The sequence below is a fragment of the Oncorhynchus tshawytscha genome, linkage group LG08 (genome assembly GCF_018296145.1).
Source record: "Oncorhynchus tshawytscha isolate Ot180627B linkage group LG08, Otsh_v2.0, whole genome shotgun sequence".
Taxonomy (NCBI): domain Eukaryota; kingdom Metazoa; phylum Chordata; class Actinopteri; order Salmoniformes; family Salmonidae; genus Oncorhynchus; species Oncorhynchus tshawytscha.
Genome location: NC_056436.1, coordinates 65216695 through 65239864, shown reverse-complemented (window position 1 = coordinate 65239864; position 23170 = coordinate 65216695). Strand labels below are relative to the sequence as shown.

Below are 23170 nucleotides of genomic sequence, written 5' to 3'. Positions count from 1 at the left end.
TTAGAAAACCCTTATGCAATTATGTTAGCACAGCTGAAAACTGTTGTTCTGTTTAAAGAAACAATGAAACTGGCCTTTAGACTAGTTGAGTATCCAGAGCATCAGCATTTGTGGGTTCGATTACAGGCTCAAAATGGCCAGAAACAAAGAACTTCCTCATGCAAACTTTCAAAGTTCTTGAAATTTCCCAGATTGACTGAACTTCATCACTTAAAGTAATGATGTACTGTCGTTTCTCTTTGCTTATTTGAGCTATTCTTGTTATAATATGGACTTGGTTTTTTACAAAACAGGGCTATCTTCTGTATACCACCCCTACCTTGTCACAACACAACTGATTGGCACAAACGCATTAAGAAGGAAATAAATTCCAATGCACACCTGTTAATTGAAATGCATTCCAGGTGACTACCTCATGAAGCTGGTTGAGAGAATGCCAAGAGTGTGCAAAGCTGTCATCATGGCAAAGAGCGGCTACTTTTGAAGAATATCAAATATAAAATAGATTGATTTGATTAACACTTTTTTTGGTTTGTAGATGATTCAGTATTTGTTATTTCATAGTTTTGATGTGTTCACTATTATTCTTCAATGTAGAAAGTAGTAAAAATAAAGAAAAACCCTTGAATGAGTAGGTGTGCCCAAACATTTGACTGGCAATGTATATTTTTTTAGCTCCTGCTCTACGAAAGAAATCTAAATCGACCGGTCGACTAAATGGGGTCAGTCCTATATTGATTACTGCATTGTTGGAAAGAGTAAGCAGGAAAGACATTTCACTGTACTTGTGCACATGACAATACATTTTTAAACTTGAACTCCTCTCCTTGAATCGATTCACATGATACACATCCTTTCGAGTGAAATCATCAGTTTCACATAATGGCTTCCTCTCACCCATCTCCCCGGCCCCTTCCTTCCTCTCACCCATCTCCCCGGCCCCTTCCTTCCTCTCACCCATCTCCCCGGCCCCTTCCTTCCTCTCACCCATCTCCCCGGCCCCTTCCTTCCTCTCACCCATCTCCCCGGCCCCTTCCTTCCTCTCACCCATCTCCCCGGCCCCTTCCTTCCTCTCACCCATCTCCCCGGCCCCTTCCTTCCTCTCACCCATCTCCCCGGCCCCTTCCTTCCTCTCACCCATCTCCCCGGCCCCTTCCTTCCTCTCACCCATCTCCCCGGCCCCTTCCTTCCTCTCACCCATCTCCCCGGCCCCTTCCTTCCTCTCACCCATCTCCCCGGCCCCTTCCTTCCTCTCACCCATCTCCCGGCCCCTTCCTTCCTCTCACCCATCTCCCCGGCCCCTTCCTTCCTCTCACCCATCTCCCCGGCCCCTTCCTTCCTCTCACCCATCTCCCCGGCCCCTTCCTTCCTCTCACCCATCTCCCCGGCCCCTTCCTTCCTCTCACCCATCTCCCCGGCCCCTTCCTTCCTCTCACCCATCTCCCCGGCCCCTTCCTTCCTCTCACCCATCTCCCCGGCCCCTTCCTTCCTCTCACCCATCTCCCCGGCCCCTTCCTTCCTCTCACCCATCTCCCCGGCCCCTTCCTTCCTCTCACCCATCTCCCCGGCCCCTTCCTTCCTCTCACCCATCTCCCCGGCCCCTTCCTTCCTCTCACCCATCTCCCCGGCCCCTTCCTTCCTCTCACCCATCTCCCCGGCCCCTTCCTTCCTCTCACCCATCTCCCCGGCCCCTTCCTTCCTCTCACCCATCTCCCGGCCCCTTCCTTCCTCTCACCCATCTCCCCGGCCCCTTCCTTCCTCTCACCCATCTCCCCGGCCCCTTCCTTCCTCTCACCCATCTCCCCGGCCCCTTCCTTCCTCTCACCCATCTCCCGGCCCCTTCCTTCCTCTCACCCATCTCCCCGGCCCCTTCCTTCCTCTCACCCATCTCCCCGGCCCCTTCCTTCCTCTCGTCAATCACTCAGGCTAATTAAATGAGAGTTATTTCAATAAAGCTACCATCTTCTACCTTACTCCATTAGTTCTATTAAGAGCCAGTGGTTCCTGGTTCCTCTATGCCCTGGAGTCTTCATCCATCTCTCATCTCCTGGTCTCACTTGACGAGAGGTGTCGGTTCTGCCTTTTCATGAATCCATGTAACCTAGTTACTGGAGCTCAGCAGGGGAGAGACAATCAATTAATGAACAAAGGAGGTGGCTCACTGAGGCAGTGCTGATAGACTGAGGGACCATTACTAACACAGGAGCCCCTCGCAAAATATGTTTTCACTCATTTCATTTTTCATCTGATGGATGTATCCTTGTTCGGTTGTTTTCTTCTCAAGGTGAATCCAGAGGGAAGAGAGAAGACCGGTTTGCGTGTTAGTCTGCTACCTGTTGGGAGCCGTTGGAGGACATTTGGCAGACATCTTGTTTTGGGAAGGTAAGAGCTCTGTCTCCTTAAGTACAGATCTAGTGTGAGCTTATTCACTCCAAAGCCAAACCCTAATCATAGGCAGGGAAATGCCTATGACAATTGTCAGACTCGAACCACCCTAGTCACAGACTGTTCTCTCTGCAACCACACAGCAAGCGGTACCGGAGCTCCAAGTCTAGGTCCAAGAGGCTTCTAATTAGCTTCTACCCCCAAGCCATTAGACTCCTGCATGTCTAGTCAAATGGCGAACCAGACTATTCACTTTGCCCCCCCTTCTCCACACCACTGCCACTCTCAGTTGTTGTCTGTGCATAGTCACTTTAATTAACTCTACCTACATGTACATACTACCTCGATTAACTGGTGCCCTTGCACATTGACTCGTACCGGCACCATATATATATTATATATATATATATATATATATTTTTTTTTTTTACAGCTCCTCTTTTATCTCTTATTCTTATACGTATTTTTTGAAACTGCACTGTCGGTTAGGGGCTCGTAAGTAAACATTTCACTGTTGTATTTGGCGCATGTGACTAATAACATTTCTATTTGATTTGATATTCCTGTTCTGCTAAGCATTCAAAATGTAACGAGTACTGTTAGTTGTCAGGGAAAATGTATGGAGTAAAAAGTACAGTATTTTCTTTAGGAATGTAGTGAAGTAAGAGTAAATGTTGTCAAAAATAAAAAATAGTCAAGTACAGATACCAAAAAATGACTTAAGTAGTACTTGAAAGTATTTTTACTTAAGTACTTTACACCACTGCTCAATAGAGATCATTTCCACACTGCCACATAGGGCTGCACGATAATGGACAAATAATGTAGGACTTATATTTAACCAAATGTTGCAATTGCGATTTGACTTGCGAATTAGAGCAAAACTGTTGAAATCATGGAAATAGAATGACTATTCTAATTCTATAGTTAGAATATAATAGTGGGCAATTTGGATACATTGTTGTTTGAGATGACAACAAATTAAAATGCCAGGGAGGAGTTCTTGTGACAGGGTAGGAACTAAAGTGTTAAGTGTTTCATAGGGGACTTTATAAGCTTTGGCTACATTGCATGTTTTCTCTTAGCTACTTCATGTAGCTAACATATTTTTGCTTTGCATATTCCTCTTTGATTTTGAAGATGCTGTTGAACAAACAACATTCTGATTCAAGTCTACACCATCACTGGTATTAGCTAGCTACGTTTGCTCTTACTCAGTACATTTATTAGCTAGCTAGCTATTAGTGGCTAGCAATTAGCATCTCACAAGATTTAGGGCAACTTGCTAAGAAAAGACAAACTAGCTGTTTGCTGACGTAAGAAACACAAACTAATAGTGTCATTATAGAACGCTAGTGGATTTATATTCAGAAGCAAAGTGAAAACAGCATTGTTGTCATCAACATTGTTTCATGTGCTACGTTGACCATGCAGACTGAACGCAAGTGTCTGGTGGTTGAGGAACATCAAATGTGCCCTATGAGTGACAGGGAGCATGGCTAAGTCTGTATGGAAAGTGGCACAGGGAGAGCGATGACTCAAGTAGCGAAGTAAATTATAAAAATTGACATTACACATGGCGTATCACATTTAACAAACCGAACATTCCAATACCGGTATAAAAGGTAAAGTAAAAACCCAAACCGGTCCGTGCATCAATACTGGTATATCATAAAATACGGTATACTGCCCAGCCTTAGTGTGCACATAGCCTGTCTTCTCTTGAGCAATCCTATGCTCAGTAGCATGGCTATGCTCACTGAGTCTGTACATAGTCAAAGCTTTCCTTATGTTTGGGTCCGTCACAGTGTTCAGGTTATCTGCCACTGTGTACTCTCTGTTTAGTGTCACAAGACATTCTAGTTTTCTCTGTTTTTTTGTTAATTACTTGACACATTGGAAAGAACTATCTTTTTGTTTTGTTGTGATTTGGTTGGGTCTAATTGTTTTGCCAGGACCAGCTTGCTTAGGGGACTCTTCTCCAGGTTAATCTCTCTGTAGGTGATGTATTTGTTATGGAAGGTTTGGGAATCGCTTCCTTTTAGGTGGTTGTACAATTTAACGTCTATTTTTTGGATTTTGATAATCAGCGGGTATCGGCCTAATGTTCCTGTGCATGCATTATTTGATGTTTTATGTTGTACATGGAGGATATTTTTGCAGAATTCTGCATGCAAAGTCTCAATTTGCTGTTTATCCCATTATGTGAATTACTTGTTGGTGAGCAGACCCCAGACCTCACAACCATAAAGGGCAATAGGTTCTATAACTTATTTAAGTATTTTTAACCAGATCCTAATTGGTATGTTGAATTTTATGTGCCTTTTGATGGCATATAAGACCCTTCTTGCCTTGTCTCTCAGATCATTTACAGCTTTGTGGAAGTTACCTGTGGCGCTGATGTATATTTAGTTTTTTTGTGTGCTCTAGGGCAATGGTGTCTAGATGGAATTTGTATTTATGATCCTGGCAACTGGACCTTTTTTGCAACACCATTATTTTTGTCTAACTGAGATTTACTGTCAGGGTCCAGGTCTGGCAGAATCTGTGCAGAAGATCTAGGTGCTGCTGTAGGCCCTCCTCAGTTGGGGACAGAAGCACCAGATCATCAGCAAACAGTAGACATTTTACATCAAATTTGAGTAGGGTGAGACCAGGTGCTGCAGACTTTTCTAGTGCCCTCGCCAATTCGTTAATATAGATGTTGAAGGGGGTGGGGCTTAAGCTGCATCCCTGTCTCACCCCACATCCATGTGGAAAGAAATGTGTTTTTTGCCAATTTTAACTGCACACTTGTTGTTTGTGTACATGGATTTTATAATGTTGTATGTTTTTCCTCCAACACCTCTTTCCATCAATTTGTATAGCAGACCCTCTAGCCAAATTGAGTCAAAAGCTTTTTTGAAATCAACAAAGCATGAGAAGACTTGGCCTTTGTTTTGGTTTGTTTGTTTGTCATTTAGGGTGTGTAGGGTGGATACGCGGTATGTCGTACGATCATTTGGTAAAAAGCCAATTTGACATTTGCTCAGTACATTGTTTTCACTGAGGAAAGGTACCCATCTGCTGTTAATGATAATGCAGAGCATTTTCCCAAGGTTGCTGTTGACGCATATCCCACGGTAGTTATTGGGGTCAAATTTTCCTCCGCTTTTGTGAATTGGGGTGATCAGTCCTTGATTCCAAATATTGGGGAAGATGCCCGAGCTAAGGATGATGTTAAAGAGTTGAAGTATAGTCAATTGGAATTTGTGGTCTGTATATTGTATCATTTAATTGAGGATAACATCAACACCCACAGGCCTTATGGGGTTGGAGGGTTTGTATTTTGTCCTGAAGTTCATTCAATGTAATTGGAGAATCCAGTGGGTTCTGCTAGTGTTTATTAGTTGATTCTAAGATTTGTATTTGATCATGTATATGTTTTTTCTGTTTGTTATTTGTTTTTGGGCCAAAAAGATTGGAGAAGGGGTTTAGCCATATCTCCGTTTTGTATAGATAACTATTTGTGTTGTTTGGTTCTTTCCCATTTTCACAAAAGTGGTTTGAGTCTATGGATTTTTTTATTACATTGAGTTGATTTCTGACTTTCTGTTCGTTCTTTTTCCGTAGTGTATTTCTGTATTGTTTTAGTGATTCACCATAGTGAAGGCATAGGCTCAGGTTTTATGGCTAAGTGATATTGGTGTACCTACCGTAGGAGTCCTCTCCAAGCCTACCATTGACTATGTACATACCCAGCGTGCGACGCAGGAGTTGTGACCTGTTTTTGTTGGTTATGTTGTCATAGTTGTGCCTAGGGGGCATATGGGGGAGGGAATGCTATCACCTCCAGGTAGGTGTTTCTCCCCCTGTGTGCTGAGGGTGGCAGGTTATTATCCAGTTCTGGCATTTAGGTCACCACAGACTAGTACATGTCCCTGGGCATGGAGAAGCTGTCTTCATTAAAGTGGGGGAGTATAGGTAGCACACAGGAAAACATTTTTCTCTGTTGAGATAATTTCCTTTAGAATTTCTAGCCAAATGTCAAATGTTCCTGTTCTGATTAATTTAATAGAGTGATTTAGGCCTGCTCTATACCAAATTAGCATACGCCCTGAATCCCATCCCTGTTTCACACCTGGTAGTTTGGTGGATGGGGCAACCAGCTCCCTGTAACCTAGAGGGCAACCAGTGGGTCCATCTCCTCTATACCATGTTTCTTGTAGGATGACAATGTCTGTATTTCTGATTTATTTGGTGAAGTTCTGGTTCCTACTCTTTAGGCCTTTCTCTCTCTCTGTCTGTGACTGTCTCTCTCTCGGTGTCCCTCACTCCCTCTCTGTCTTTCTGTCTCTCTCTTTCTCTGTCTGTCTCGCTCTCTCTCTCTCTGTTGTAAGGGCCTGTTGAATAATGAAGACCCACTGGGTCCAGAGCACCAGTTAACCCTTTGATCTCAGATCACACGGTGAGCAATTTGGACACGTCATGAATTGACAGCTTGACATTGGGAAACCAGGCCTAAGGGCATCTTCCTCCCCTCTCCCTGAATGTACCCACAGTACATCCTGTTTCATTGGTGGGGTTTTGAACCAACAGGAAGTTGCTCTAGTGCCCTAGCCTTTGTTATCTTAACGTTGATGTATTATTAAAGACTTTGAAAGGGTAGTGTTTAATTATTGATTTGGGTGCAAGGCGTGTCATTGCATTCTCAAACCTTATTCTTTTCTCCTATTTTTGTTTGGTCTGGACTATAGCCGTTATTGTCTGTTCTGCTTGTCAGACCCGGCATTTATATTTAGTTTTATTACGAATGGCAGAGGCCATTATAAAAATATATATATATATATATAGATTTTTAAATATGTACAGATTATTTTTTATTTGACTAGGCAAGTCAGTTAAGAACAAATTCTTATTTACAATGACGGCCTAGGAACAGAGGGTTAACTGCCTTGTTCAGGGGCAGAACAACAGATTTTTACCTTGTCACTTTGGGATTTGATCTAGCAACCTTTTAGTTACTGGCCCAATGCTCTAACCACTAGGCTACCTGCACCCCATAGAGTGCATTCAGAAAGTATTCAGACACCTTGACTTTTTTGACATTTTGTTACGTTACAGCCTTATTCTGAAATGGATTCAATTGTTTTCCCCCTCATCAATCTACACACAATACCCCATAATGAGAAAGCAAAATGTTTTTTAGACATTTTTGCAAAATGTATAAATAAATAAAACATGCCAATATCACATTTACGTAAGTATTCAGACCCTGTATTTAGTACTTTGTTGAAGCGCCTTTGGCAGCGATTACAGCTATGAGTCTTCTTGGGTATGACGCTACAAGCTTGGCACACCTGTATTTGTGGAATTTCTTCCATTCTTCTCTGCAGATCCTATCAACCTCTGTCAGATTGGATGGGGAGCATCGCTGCACAGCTATTTTCAGGTCTTTCCAGAGATGTTCGATCGGGTTCAAGTCCTGGCTCTGGCTGGGCCACTCAAGGACATTCAAAGACTTGTCCTGAAGCCAACCTGCGTTGTCTTGGCTGTGTGCTTTGGGTCGTTGTTCTGTTGGAAGGTCAATCTTTGCTCCAGTCCGAGGTCCTGAGCGCTCTGGAGCAGGTTTTAATTAAGAATCTCTCTGTACTTTGCTCCGTTGATCTTTGCCTCAATGCTGACTGGTCTACCAGTCCAGGCCGCTGAAAAACATCCCCACAGATTGATGCTGCCATCACCATTCTTCACTGTAGGGATGGTGCCAGGTTTCCTCCAGACGTGATGCCTGGCATGGTCTGAGAGTCTTTAGGCAAACTCCAATCGGGGTATATGTGCCTTGGTCAGGGAGGTGACCAAGAACGCGATGGTCACTCTGACAGCGATGTATAGGTCCTCTGTGGAAATTGGAGAACCTTCCAGAAGGTCAACCATCTCTGCAGCACTCCATCAATCAGGCTTTATGGTAGAGTGGCCAGATGGAAGCCACTCCTCAGTAAAAGGCACATGACACACACCTCGTGGGGCATCAATGATCATGAGGAAGGTAAGGGATCAGCCCAGAACTACACAGCAGGAACTGGTCAATGACCTGGAGAGAGCTGGGACCACAGTCTCAAAGAAAACCATTAGTAACACACTACGCCGTCATGGATTAAAATCCTGCAGTGCACGCAAGGTCCCCCTGCTCAAGCCAGCTCATGTCCAGGCCCTTCTGAAGTTTGCCAATGACCATCTGGATGATCCAGAGGAGGAATGGGAGAAGGTCATGTGGTCTGATGAGACAAAAATAGAGCTTTTTAGTCTAAACTCCACTCGCCGGGTTTGGAGGAAGAAAAAGGATGAGTACAACCCCAAGAACACCATCCCAAACGTGAAGCATGGTGGTGGAAACATCATTCTTTGGGGATGCTTTTCTGCAAAGGGGACGACTGCACCGTATTGAGGGGAGGATGGATGGGGCCATGTATCGCGAGATCTTGGCCAACAACCTCCTTCCCTCAGTAAGAGCATTGAAGATGGGTCGTGGCTGGGTCTTCCAGCATGACAATGACCCGAAACACACAGCCAGGGCAACTAAGGAGTGGCTCCGTAAGAAGCATCTCAAGGTTCTGGAGTGGCCTAGCCAGTCTCCAGACCTGAACCCAATAGAACATCTTTGGAGGGAGCTGAAAGTCCGTATTGCCCAGCAACAGCCCCGAAACCTGAAGGATCTGGAGAAGGTCTGTATGGAGGAGTGGGCCAAAATCCCTGCTGCAGTGTGTGCAAACCTGGTCAAGAACTACAGTAAACGTATGATCTCTGTAATTGCAAACAAAGGTTTCTGTACCAAATATTAAGGTCTGCTTTTCTGATGTATCAAATACTTATGTCATGCAATAAAATGCAAATGAATTACTTAAAAATCATACAATGTGATTTTCTGGATTTTGGTTTTAGATTCCGTCTCTCACAGTTGAAGTGTACCTATGATAAAAATGACAGACCTCTACATGCTTTGTAAGTAGGAAAACCTGCAAAATCGGGCAGTGTATCAAATACTTGTTCTCTCCACTGTACATACACATACCTATATAGACATACATACATCTTTAGAATATACCTTTATTATTCCCCACAAACCCTACCACCCTTCCCCCAATTTGAGTAAACTAATAAACAATAACACTTCACACTACCTTCAGTATATACATCTTGTACACATTTTACAGACACAATCTATTTTACAATAGTTATATTTGGTTTGTTTTTAGTCCTTCCTCTATTTCTGATGTCCATCCAGTTTGATTTCTATTTGTAACTGTGCTATTTTACAACATTTCTAAACGAATATACATTTTACAGACCCTGTATGTTTTGCATTGGTTATCTTGTTATTAGTCCCACCCTTCAGCTCCATTCAACCCCTCCCATCTACTGTATCTCTCAACACCATCCATTTTGGATTTCTAGCAGCCATATACAGTGGGGCAAAAAAGTATTTAGTCAGCCACCAATTGTGCAAGTTCTCCCACTTAAAAAGATGAGAGAGGCCTGTAATTTTCAGACAAACACACTGCCCGGGCAACGAAGGAGTGGCTTCGTAAGAAGCATCTCAAGGTCCTGGAGTGGCCTAGCCAGTCTCCAGATCTCAACCCCATAGAAAATCTTTGGAGGGAGTTGAAAGTCCGTGTTGCCCAGCAAAACATCCAAAACATCACTGCTCTAGAGGAGATCTGCATAGAGGAATGGGCCAAAATATCAGCAACAGTGTGTGAAAACCTTGTGAAGACTTCCAGAAAACGTTTGACCTCTGTCATTGCCAACATAGGGTATTTAACAAAGTATTGAGATAAACTTTTGTTATTGACCAAATACTTATTTTCCACCATAATTTGCAAATAAATTCATTAAAAATCCTACAATGTGATTTTCTGGATTTTTTTTCTCATTTTGTCTGTCATAGTTGAAGTGTACCTATGATGAAATTTACAGGCCTCTCTCATCTTTTTAAGTGGGAGAACTTGCACAATTGGTGGCTGACTAAAGACTTTTTTGCCCCACTGTATATTACACACCATTATCTTACCATGGACATTATCTTAGCATCTTTTATTCAGTAAGAAACATGAACCTTCAGTAATATTAGATATAATCTTGGGTCATTACAGTAAGTCAACTCTTACTGTCTGTGTCAATTAATCAATCAGGCAATACACAACCCAATCACCCAATGTTAGGCAGACTGCTGGGTCTTATTAAGCCCTTTTAATCAATATGCACTTCCTTTCTGCTAAGGTTCTAGTCGTTAGCTTTAGAGATCCAGCTCCACAAACCCAGGATGTATTGATCCCCTGTTCTGATTGGAACTTCCCATCAGGAGTGGGGGAGGTGGTAGTCAGGGTCACAGACTGGCTCTTACAGGGTAGATCATCTCTCTCTCTTCTGCTCTTTCGCTCTCTCTCTCTCTCTTTCTCGCTCCCTTTCTCACTCTCTCTTCCTCGCTCTCTTTCTCACTCTTCCTCTTCCTCGCTCTCACTCTTTTTCTTTCTCTCTTTTTCTTTCTCTCTTTTTCTTTCTCTCTCTTTCTCTTTCTTTCTCTCGCTTTCTCTCTTTCTTTCTCTCTCTCGGGCTCTTTCCTTCCCCAATTCTGTTATTTTACCACAGCTGTCGCAGGCAGCAGGAGAGAACATGGCTGTGTGTGTGTGTGTGGCGAAACAAATGGGAAATCTGTTACATTGGGTTTACGGTGACCATTTGTGGCTGAACTGGTGTTAGCAGGTGGTGGCATGTCACGTATGTGATGCCAGAGACCGGTTTCACATTTGACACAGCTCTGCTGCTGTGTGTGTGATTTGTTGCCCCTAACTCCCCCTCTTTCGCATACACTCACCATTAAACTGTCAACAGTGTGAATGCGCTGCTGCACACTGGAACTTAATTCAGAACTGTGACAGTCAGGCTTCCCCAGAACTGTGACAGTCAGGCTTCCCCAGAACTGACAGCGAAAATCAGTGAGCCACACACACACCCATCCACCCAAAGACAAGCTGATATATAGTTTGAATTCCAAAAGCGTTCTGTTCCAGTCACACACACACACACCGGGCAGACAACAACGTAGCCTGTCCCTGACTGCCTGCATCTCTCAGCTCCACTACTGTGAGAGGGGAGGAGGAGAGGGGAAGAGGAGACAGGAGGAAGGGAGGAGGAGAAGAGATTCATGTGTGATGGCAGGGTACAGTGTTTAATAGTCACATGCATAGGGTTACAGGTGTGATGGCAGGGTACAGTGTTTAATAGTCACATGTACAGGATTACAGGTGTGATGGCAGGGTACAGTGTTTAATAGTCACATGTACAGGGTTACAGGTGTGATGGCAGGGTACAGTGTTTAATAGTCACATGTACAGGGTTGCAGGTGTGATGGCAGGGTACAGTGTTTAATAGTCACATGTACAGGGTTACAGGTGTGATGGCAGGGTACAGTGTTTAATAGTCACATGCACAGGGTTGCAGGTGTGATGGCAGGGTACAGTGTTTAATAGTCACATGCACAGGGTTGCAGGTGTGATGGCAGGGTACAGTGAAAATCTTCAACTCCGAGCCCCAACATGCAGAACTAAGTGAAATAAAATAATGAAAATGCTAATGAAAGTCAACAAGGTAACTAGAAATAGCACTATATACATCGTCACAACTGTAGCAGTGATGCATAAATACATGTCCAATGCCATAGGGAGAGATTTGGGGGGGGCAGGAGAAAGAATCGTGGGAGACACAGGTCAGTTACCGTTGAAGGTGTGGGTAAGTTCAGTGTGCAGTGCAATGGCGATTGCATTGTCTGTGGTTCTGTCAGGGCGGTAGGCGAATTGGGGAGGGTTGAGTGTGGCGGGAGGGAGGAGGTGATATGTTTTTTTAAACTTTCAAAGCACTTCATGATGACGGGACATACAGGTCAGTAGTCATTCAGTTCAGTTTCTTTCCCTTTCTTGGACACGTGGATGATCGTGGACATCTTGAAGAAGGTGGGTATAAACGGCCTGAGGTAGGGAGAGATTGAAAATGTCAAAGAACACAACAGCCAGCTGGTCTTCACATGCACACAGCCTTGCAAAGGGCGTTTCAATGACTTCCACGTTGTCATCGGGGGCTCTCCTCAGTAGCTCATTGTGCTCGAATCGTGATTAAAAGGTGTTTAGCTCCTCCGGAAGGGTGGCGTTGCTGACCATGATGTGGCTGGCTTTCTTTTAGCAATCCGTGATTGTTAGGAGCCCCTGCCACATACGCCTTGTGTCCGACCCGCTGAATTGCTCCTCCACTTTGTCCCTATGTTATGGCATCTTGATCGATCTGCATAGGACGTATTTGTACTGTTTAACCAAACTATTGTCCCCTGTCACCTTGCCATGTTTATAAGCACCATCTCTCTCTCAGTTTTCCTACAAGGCTGCTATCAATCCACGGTTCTTGATTCGGGTACGTTTTGAAAGATACTATCAGTATCACGTCGTCTATGAATTTTTTTGATGAATCCGGTGTCTGAGTCTGCGTGTTCATCGATATTATCTTCATAAGTGACCCAGAACATATTCCAGTCCAAGTGTGTGAATTTTGATTGGTTGGACCAATGCTGTACAGACCACCGGAACTTCCCTCTTGAGTCTTTGTTTGTAGGTGGGGAGAAGCAAGATTGAGTCATGGGGAGGGGAGACAAGAGGCGACAAGAGAAGGGATAGGAGAGGAGACGAGGGATAGGAACAGTGAAGGGTAGAAATGGAGGGAGGCAGGGTAACAGACAGAGCCCAGATAGACCCATCATCTCCCTAACATCTCTCACCTAGGGCTGGGAGCATCCATGGGGGGCTGGCTGTGCGATAGCAGGGGACTGGGAGGGTGGAGAGTCTGGGAGAGTGTAGGGGGTTGGCTGGGGACGGGGCAGAGACTGCAGAGAGTGACTTGGGCTGGGAAGGTAGGACAGCTGGCTGAGTCTGTGGGTGTAAAGGCAGACGGATGACGGGGCTGGGTAGGTTTGTCTTCCATAGAGTAGTGAGTAACATCAGACCATTCACAGTCATGAGGGCACAGAGTTCTGTCTTCTGTTTTTGCAAAGCATGACTAATGTCTATATAGATTGTTATTCTGTATCCAGCCAGGCCAATCTGCTGTTGTTGATTAGACTCTGAAAGCACGCTGATGAGGATTTTGAATGCCTCCCCATCCTCACTAGCTAGTGGAAAATCCCATTCGTTTGATCTGGCTGAGCCAAAATATGGGCGGCGCGGCATAATACCATCTCTCCCTCTCTAACTCTCTTATGCCAGCTATTCTTCCTTACTGCGGTATTCCCATGGGAACCTTCTTTCGGCTGCATGAATCACAGGCACATCTGTACAGCTGCTTTCCTTTGTCTTATCTGGACTTGAGAGGGGGGAATGGTGGGTGGAGGTTGGGGGAGATGGAGAGGGGGTGGAGAGAGGGGGGTGGGGGGAGTCTTGATCCCTTGAGGGTGATAATGCTCTGGTACCTGACACCCAGCCAGACAGGCTCTTCAATCTAGCTCATCATTTCATGAGCAGCTATTGTAGTGTTGCATATCACTGTCTGATCAGCCATTAGAGCCAGTGTTTCCCCTCGGCCAACAGATTGTTTGGGCCAGATTGTGGGAGGAAGCCAGGAGGATGGCCATGATGGTGATCTGGAGCCTGTGTTTCAGAAGCCTTGTTTTTGTTTTGGCACACCCTCTATGGCTGCTATTTGCTCTTTTGACCAATCACATCAGATCTTTTCCAGAGTTGATCTGAGTGGTCAAAAGATCAATGGCTATGTAAACAGCCTATGTGGTTTCTATTGTTTCTGGCAGCATTGGCATGTGTATTTTCTATTGTTTCTGGCAGGTTTGGCATGTGTATTTTCTATTGTTTCTGGCAGGTTTGGCATGTGTATTTTCTATTGTTTCTGGCAGGTTTGGCATGTGTATTTTCTATTGTTTCTGGCAGGTTTGGCATGTGTATTTTCTATTGTTTCTGGCAGGTTTGGCATGTGTATTTTCTATTGTTTCTGGCAGGTTTGGCATGTGTATTTTCTATTGTTCCTGGCAGGTTTGGCATGTGTATTTTCTATTGTTTCTGGCAGCATTGGCATGTGTATTTTCTATTGTTTCTTTGGCATGCAGGTTTGGCATGTGTATTTTCTATTGTTCCTGGCAGGTTTGGCATGTGTATTTTCTATTGTTTCTGGCAGCATTGGCATGTGTATTTTCTATTGTTTCTGGCAGGTTTGGCATGTGTATTTTCTATTGTTCCTGGCAGGTTTGGCATGTGTATTTTCTATTGTTCCTGGCAGGTTTGGCATGTGTATTTTCTATTGTTTCTGGCAGGTTTGGCATGTGTATTTTCTATTGTTCCTGGCAGGTTTGGCATGTGTATTTTCTATTGTTTCTGGCAGCATTGGCATGTGAATTTTCTATTGTTTCTGGCAGCATTGGCATGTGTATTTTCTATTGTTCCTGGCAGGTTTGGCATGTGTATTTTCTATTGTTTCTGGCAGGTTTGGCATGTGTATTTTCTATTGTTCCTGGCAGGTTTGGCATGTGTATTTTCTATTGTTTCTGGCAGGTTTGGCATGTGTATTTTCTATTGTTTCTGGCAGGTTGGCATGTTTATTTTCTATTGTGTCTGGCAGGTTGGCATGTTTATTTTCTATTGTGTCTGGCAGGTTGGCATGTTTATTTTCTATTGTTTCTGGCAGGTTGGCATGTTTATTTTCTATTGTTTCTGGCAGGTTTGGCATGTATATTTTCTATTGTTTCTGACAGGTTTGGCATGTGTATATTTTATTGTTTCTGACAGGTTTGGCACGTGTATATTTTATTGTTTCTGACAGGTTTGGCATGTGTATATTTTATTGTTTCACCATATATATTATAAATGGGTTACTACATATGAGTTCACATGATATTCTATATTGTGTCAGTGCACATTAGTGTTATGCTACCGTGGGTCGAAATGATCTATAGTCCATAGGAGAGATTCATTTCTTGGACTTACTCAGCAAATCCATAGCATCTGTTTCACAAAAGGATAGCTGTAAAAACATAACGGCACCGAAGCACACACGTCACACTCGCCAGTGACTTGCTAAGCTGATTTAGCTAGCGTGTCTTGCCTGCTCAATGTCCCTGCTGGGCACTGATTAACAGCATGTAGCTGGTGCTTTATCTATCATAGTTTGACATCTTGCTGATGAATGTTGTCAGAAATCAGTCCTGACAGCAGCGTACATACTGTCTGCGGAGTACTACTAGTTTTCCTTCCCATTTTTTTATTTGAGAAATACTGCACCAAACATCTTAGATGTAAAATTGCGTGATTAAAACCTCAACAAAAACGTCAATTTATTACAGATTTACTGATTTATCTTAGATTAATTCTGACCATTTTGAAGAAGTGGTACTACTGGCTATGTTGTTGCTATGTTGTCTCAAAAGCGACAAACAACAGTAACTACCAGGGTACGATAACACAACCACATCAAACCACAGCCCCAAGACTGAAATCTCGTTTTTCATAATGAGCAACAGAAAAACACATGGGGAATCCTGAGTTCACTCACTCCTTGAGACCGCTATCTCTTTCTCCCAATGGAAACTCATTGTATTGCTGCTGGCCCCAGTGTCCTTCAGTATTGTGTCCTGAGGTGGCAGTGGATAAACTATCTGAACAAACACTCCTGCCACTCACATAGATCCCAGGGTCTCTCGCTCATCTTTCCGTCTTTCTATCTCTCGCTCTTCCCAGCTCAACACACCACCACCAGATTCCACATGCACTCAATTCATATGAAAGCCACCCCTCACCCCCTTCTCTCCCTCTAACCCTGCCAAAACATGATAAATGACCACCATTGCTCCAACCCCCCTTCTGCGTTGCATCGGTTGTCTCAGGGACTATTTTTTTTTTTTTTTTTTTTTTTTCTTATTTCCCTTCTTAGAAAAATCAAAAGTTAACCTCCACTTTTCCGTGCTTGTGTGCGTGCGCACGTGCATATTTATTCATTGCCCCAGGCCATCTTAATTTCCACACATTAACCTGTCGGTGACAACCACTCTATACACAGAAAACACTGTAGGATGAGTCTCTAAATGGGATACACAGTAGGATGAATCTATATACAGTTTACACTATGGGATTAATATCAATACAGGATACATGGTAGAGTGAATGAATCTATATACAGGATACTATATAAATTATCCTTTCCCCTTGATTGCTTAATCATAACTCAATATCCAACTGGAACGAATTTGAAATGAGTTGGCGCAGAGGATGAGGTTGGCCATAAAGAAGAAAAAGCAGATGCTCAAACCACATTTGGTCCCTTCATCAGATGTTGTGATCTTTAAGTGGATTCACTGATTCCTGTCTTACTGCTACTCTTTATCTCCCTGTCCTGTAACAGCCAATGTAACCTTTAATCTGTTCTGTTATTGAACTCGCTCAGAGCACTTACAAGGTTGCCTTTTTCCCAATGGCGAGTGGACCAATGTATTTTACATTGAGTCTTCATGTCTGATATAGTGAATGTACATGTCTATATGTAGCCGTAGAGGCCGACTGGGCAGGGGTGGCGATTTGTCTTATACCAGTAGGGGGGGTGGTGGTTGGTAAAGTTAAAGCTGTTCATTTATCTTTTTCTCCTGTAGTGTGTGGGAATAAAATGCCGTCTGCTTTTCCCAGAGCGTAGTAATCCATTTCACATGTTCCCGATCGCCTCAGATCCTCCGTAGCTGCAGTGAGGCGCGGCAGTATCGGAGATCCCACATTCGTAATGTGGAGAAGCTGGTTTTTCAGGCCATCTGAGTGGAGAAGACCCATACATATTTAACCTTCTTTCTCCCCCATGTTTTTATTCCTCTCAGCCTTAATCGGCTCTCCACATTCTGAGTGTATAATCATGCTATTATACTGTGCCTGCTGCAGTTAGCTTCAAGCTGGGGATCTCTGGGCCAGATACCATCAGATACAATCACATCAGTTGAGCTGATGTGGTTACATTATCGGGGCTAGAAATGGGGGCTTTGTCCACTCCTGAATATGCAGGTAGTCTACAGAAATGGCCTCATTCGGTCTCATTTCTTTCCTAGAACATACCTTTTCACTGTCTTCTTAGTCATAATTGCTCTTAGGGATGGTGTGTGCTCTGGGCTCTGAGAGTGAACTTCCAGATCAGCCCAAGCACTCTGTCCCATTACCTCATTGCTGAATAACAATGCAATCATTTCAGTAACCACAGAGCCAGGACTGGGGTCTGCAGAATTGGGGGCATAAAAAGTCATAAATGGAAGGACGGGCCATTTGAGGAAAAACGTTTTAGTTATTTTCCTTGGTGAAATTGCCTCAGTCTTGGGGAAAGAAATTGAGGCACTGCAACATTCTGTGATAATTCAGTGGAGGTTTGTAGGAGGAGGAGGTCGGTCTGAAAGTCACTTTCCCTGATAATTAGAACGATACAAAACTGCATTTTCTCTCCTTTCCGGCTTCGACTCCTCTGTCCTTCACAGTCGTGAAATGAATCGATGAGAGAAGTCAGTTTAAAGGTTTGCCGTGCCGCTAAATGAGACGGCGCCTGTTCTGTACATTCACATGGGCTGAGGGAGAAGAGGAGCAGGAGAGAGAGAAACCGTCACAGTAAATTCTTCACACTTTTTTCACGGCCTAAGCTTTTAATCGCTGGAGCCACAAGGATGCATGAAATGAAATTAGAATTTCAGATCTATTGATCCTGTATTGACGGATAGCAATGGGGGGGCTTAGGCCAGACGGAGGGAACTGTCGCTGGATCTGAAATACAACCTGTCTAAGAAAATGAGTTTCTGTTTGCATTTCCATGTGTGCATGTTGTTTTTAGCTTTAGGCATCGCACGGCAAAGGGGAATTTTCACTTTCTTTTGAAGTCCCTAATCTTCTACAGGATAGAAAGGACAGGATGAATGCACATTGTGAGATATAGTTTAGCTGTAAGAAGTTCCGCTACTTTCTGACAGGGACATCTGACTGCTGTAAAAAAAAAAGCTACCATCAGTGGTCAGAAGAACCGTAGCCTCCCTATATGTACATGCTACAGACTCTGTGAAGAGGTCTGTACTTGAATGGCGCAGGTGGTAATGTGCTCACCCCATAACTGCAGTCGCTGGTTCAAATCCTGCTCCAGTTGTAGGAATTATACCGCTCTGACCCTGGCACTGTCCAGTTTGGCACGGTGCTGCTGTGTGTGTGTTTATGTTTTTGGCAAAAAATGACTTGTGTGTATTGTATGAGCATTTCCTCTTCTAAGTGATCCCTTCTTCCTAATGCAGTAGTTTATACTATAAGAAACGACAACAAGCCCCCATTAGTCCCATTGGCATAACACACAGCCTCATTCCCTCCAGAACAGAGTTACCATGCTGTTGCCACTTTGTGTCGTTACCATGGAGAGTGTGCGGTTGCCAAGGAACTTGTAAAAGGAACACTGAGGGTCATCATTTATTTCTGTCAGTAAGGAGGGGGACGTAGGGGGCATTGAGGGGCTGAGAGGAGAGGGCCACCTTCCTCCCAAAACAATACCTTCCTCAAAAAGGGGCACCTCTGGGGAGGGAGAGAGAGAGAGATGCCAATAAAGCCCTTAAATTGATCATTTAATTGAGAGAGATGCCTGCCTGCATATGGCCAACCTTAGGGATGATTATCTGTGGAGTTGTTACAGCTGAGGCCCAGACCAGGCCCACACTCTGTTACCCCCCCATCTCTTCATTCATCTGGTGCCCAGTAGAATGGTAGTGCTGTGGGTTTGACTGACCACCCACCTAGAGGCTAAACACTACAGTACTCAGCCTTGTCTGTCATGTGCTATGTTTTTTTACCCACTGTATTTTCCGTTAATCCCAAGCTAATATTGGGGAAAATATGTTATGTTACTGCATCACATTTCTCTTGCTCTGGCTCTCTTGTTTCACTCAATCTTGTCTGACTCGCTCTTGTTTCACTCAATCTTGTCTGACTCTCTCTTGTCTCACTCAATCTTGTCTCACTCAATCTTGTCTCACTCAATCTTGTCTCACTCTCTCTTGTCTCATTCACTCTTGTCTCTGTCTCTCTTGTCTCACTCACTCTTGTCTCGGTCTCTCTTGTCTGACTCACTCTTGTCTCGGTCTCTCTTGTCTGACTCTCTCTTGTCTCACTCAATCTTGTCTGACTCTCTCTTGTCTCACTCTCTCGCTTGTCTCACTCTCTCGCTTGTCTCACTCTCTTGCTTTGTCTATTCACTCTTGTCTCTGTCTCTCTTGTCTCACTCTCTCTTGTCTCTGTCTCTCGTCTCACTCACTCTTGGCTCTGTCTCTCTTGTCTCACCCTCTCTTGCTTTGTCTCATTCACTCTTGTCTCTGTCTCTCTTGTCTCTGTCTCTCATCTTACTTTCTCTTGTCTCACTCTCTCTTGTCTCTGTCTCTCGTCTTACTCACTCTTGTCTTACTTTCTCTTGTCTCACTCTCTCTGCACCCCCCCCCGTCTGTGTATGTTCCCTCATATGGTACCTCCCTCCATCCACACAGCCAATTACAACCCTCATATTCACTTTGAGCTCTAGCTGTCAAAGAGCTTGAAAAGGTTAGCTATCAAATACGTGTTAGTCTCAGTCTGTCTACCTCTCTACCTGTCCTCTCTATGCATGATTAAGGAGAGGAAGGACTGATTCATCCTCTGTTCAGACTGGGATGATAGATGGATGGAGGGAGAGAGAGAGACTTTTTATTTGTATTTTTAAAATTGTATTAATATCACAGTGCAGTTAACACAAAACTATCACTAACAGGTCCCGAGATTATCATCTTAAAGGCCAAAAACTGTTTTGAACAAATACCTAATGCAACAATGCTGTGAGGAGGTAGGTCAGTAAGAGGAGATGTGCATATTTACAATGATTTGCCACGGATATAAAGCGCTCCGCACGTCATTGTCGTTAATAGTTGGGAAAATGACAGGGAAGCAATACCAGTGAAGTCCTCTAATGCAATACTTTGAGAAGTTAAATGAGAAGGTGATAAAATCCAAACTTTGCGAGGCAGAAATGAGCTACAGTGGCAGTACAGGTGCAATGCTGAAGGAGAGGCACCATGAGACCCAACCCATTGGGGATCGAGTGAGAAAATCACAGTGCTAATTACAGAAATGATTGCAGTTTATATGCAACCATTGTCAGTGGTAAAGGATGTCGGCTTCACTGCCCTGTTTGCATAGCTAGAACCAGGCTACAAGATACCATGTTGAAAAACCGGCACGGCCCTGATGGAGATATTGTAGAATGATTGCTCTGCAAATACAAATCACGAGCTCTCAAACAACATGCGTGGTGTTAACAACCATTTTTGAACATCTATGAACATGCTGTCATACATCACTGCAACGAACCATCACATTGATGACAAATGGGACATGAAGTCTCATGTACTGAGAACATAAAACGGCATTAATAGCATCGTTGCTGAGTGGTTGGGGGACAGCAGTAAGGTGAGCTGTCTAGTAACTAGCCAGGACTGTGGTAGATTGAACTGCACTGCCCCCTAGGGGTCATATGTGACCATATCGGAATTTGGAATCCACGTCGTTTGATTTGCTTTAAACGTTTAAATTTGAAAAAATAGCAGTTTAAAGATAAATGTTTTGTTTGACATTTGTCACATCCCTGCTCTCCACCTCTCCACTGCTCTCCACCTCTCCACTGCTCTCCACCTCTCCGCTGCTCTCCACCTCTCCACCTCTCCGCTGCTCTCCACCTCTCCACTGCTCTCCACCTCTCCACTGCTCTCCACCTCTCCACTGCTCTCCACCTCTCCGCTGCTCTCCACCTCTCCGCTGCTCTCCACCTCTCCGCTGCTCTCCACCTCTCCGCTGCTCTCCCACCTCTCCGCTGCTCTCCACCTCTCCGCTGCTCTCCCACCTCTCCGCTGCTCTCCCCACCTCTCCGCTGCTCTCCACCTCTCCGCTGCTCTCCACCTCCCGCTGCTCTCCACCTCTCCCCTGCTCTCCCACCTCTCCGCTGCTCTCCACCTCTCCGCTGCTCTCCACCTCTCAGCTGCTCTCCCACCTCTCCGCTGCTCTCCCACCTCTCCGCTGCTCTCCCACCTCCACCTCCGCTGCTCTCCCACCTCTCCGCTGCTCTCCCACCTCTCCGCTGCTCTCCACCTCTCCGCTGCTCTCCACCTCTCCGCTGCTCTCCACCTCTCCGCTGCTCTCCACCTCTCCGCTGCTCTCCACCTCTCCGCTGCTCTCCCACCTCTCCACTGCTCTCCACCTCTCCACTGCTCTCCACCTCTCCTCCGCTCTCCCCACCTCTCAGCTGCTCTCAGCTGCTCTCCGCTGCTCTCCACCTCTCCCCTGCTCTCCACCTCTCAGCTGCTCTCCACCTCTCAGCTGCTCTCCACCTCTCAGCTGCTCTCCACCTCTCTGCTGCTCTCCACCTCTCCGCTGCTCTCCACCTCTCCGCTGCTCTCCGCTGCTCTCCACCTCTCCGCTGCTCTCCACCTCTCAGCTGCTCTCCACCGCTCCGCTGCTGAAATGTACAACCTTGTTGATACGTTGGCCCTCATCCCATCAGGTTACTCAGGGCATAAAATATTCATGCTTCTTTCTTTTTGCCGTTGTTTTACATTTATTTTATAATTTTTTGGAATGGGGGGTTTGTAGGAGGCTGTCTCTGTTGATTGTGGAGAGAGGAGTAGGAAATGCTGTTAGGGGAGATAGAGAGGGTTACAACAGCCATCAGTCTTTGTTCTTCCACTCAGTGTAAATGCAGCTCTGGTGTACCTAGCTACATATCGCTTCCCACTAACCTACATTACAGTCTAATGCTTTCTTCTCCTCCCTCTCTCCCCCTCATACCCAAGGCCTCCAGCTTGTCTGTCTCTCTTTCTCTCTCTCTGTCTTTCCCCCTCTATATCCCTCTCTCTCTCTCTCTCTCTCTCTCTCCCCCCCATCCCTCTCTCTGATCTAATTGTAGTTCTTTGGCCCAGGCTGAAGGTCGACATTGGGGGGGCAGTCATCACTGCTGAGAGTTGGCCAAGACCTACTGTAGATAGATGGCCAAGACCTACTGTAGATAGATGGCCAAGACCTACTGTAGATAGATGGCCGAGACCTACTGTAGATAGATGGCCGAGACCTACTGTAGATAGATGAATAGATGGTCTTGTACTGCTTAACCTGCACCTGCTAACCTCTGTCACCACCATTGTTATCAGTGTCACGTCAGCCTTTGTATCCCCTCAGACCTTTGTCTTTAGATAACATTATATCATTAGTGGGATTTAATTAGCAAAACAATATTCTAAGAAGGGTAAGAATTGGCTTCTCAAAGCCACATCTGTGGCTGAGTAATATGTCGAACCTTCTATTAAAGCAGCAGAACCACCACCCACCTGAGAAAACCTTACTACTCTCTCGGAGCGACTCGTCCTCTGCTTTGCTTTTCAGCAGCCTCTGCGCTGTGCCGCAGCGGCTAATCTTGTTTTTATATGCCGTGGCACGGACCTTGCTCCTGACAGAAGGAACGGGAGTCTTCAGCATAGCAGGGCTGTGTGTTTTTCTGTCTGATCTCGAGCGTTACTTTCTCTCCACACCCACCTCTTTTTAACAGCCTCTTTTTACGTTTAAAAACTCTGGTCCTCTGAATGGAAATTTGGAAGCGGCTCAGTTGGAGGTGTGATATCCTCCACGGCAGCAGCACGACTCGGGAGGGAGATTTGGGCATCTTTGAAGATTGTGACTGAAGAAGGAATACCAGAGGGACTTTA

General features: G+C 44.8%; 1 protein-coding gene across 3 annotated transcripts in view; it reads left to right on the top strand.

The window, feature by feature from the left end:
* LOC112256093 (bifunctional heparan sulfate N-deacetylase/N-sulfotransferase 1) overlaps positions 1 to 23170 on the top strand; it is a 91136-nt gene that overhangs the window by 42634 nt on the left and 25332 nt on the right. For 2 of the 3 annotated variants that reach the window (XM_042325838.1, XM_042325837.1), the window contains exon 2: positions 2285 to 2382. The exons of the other annotated variant lie outside the window; for it this stretch is intronic. The gene's annotated coding sequence lies outside the window, so the exon portion shown is untranslated. The remainder of the gene's footprint in view (positions 1 to 2284; positions 2383 to 23170) is intronic. 3 annotated transcript variants of the gene reach the window in all.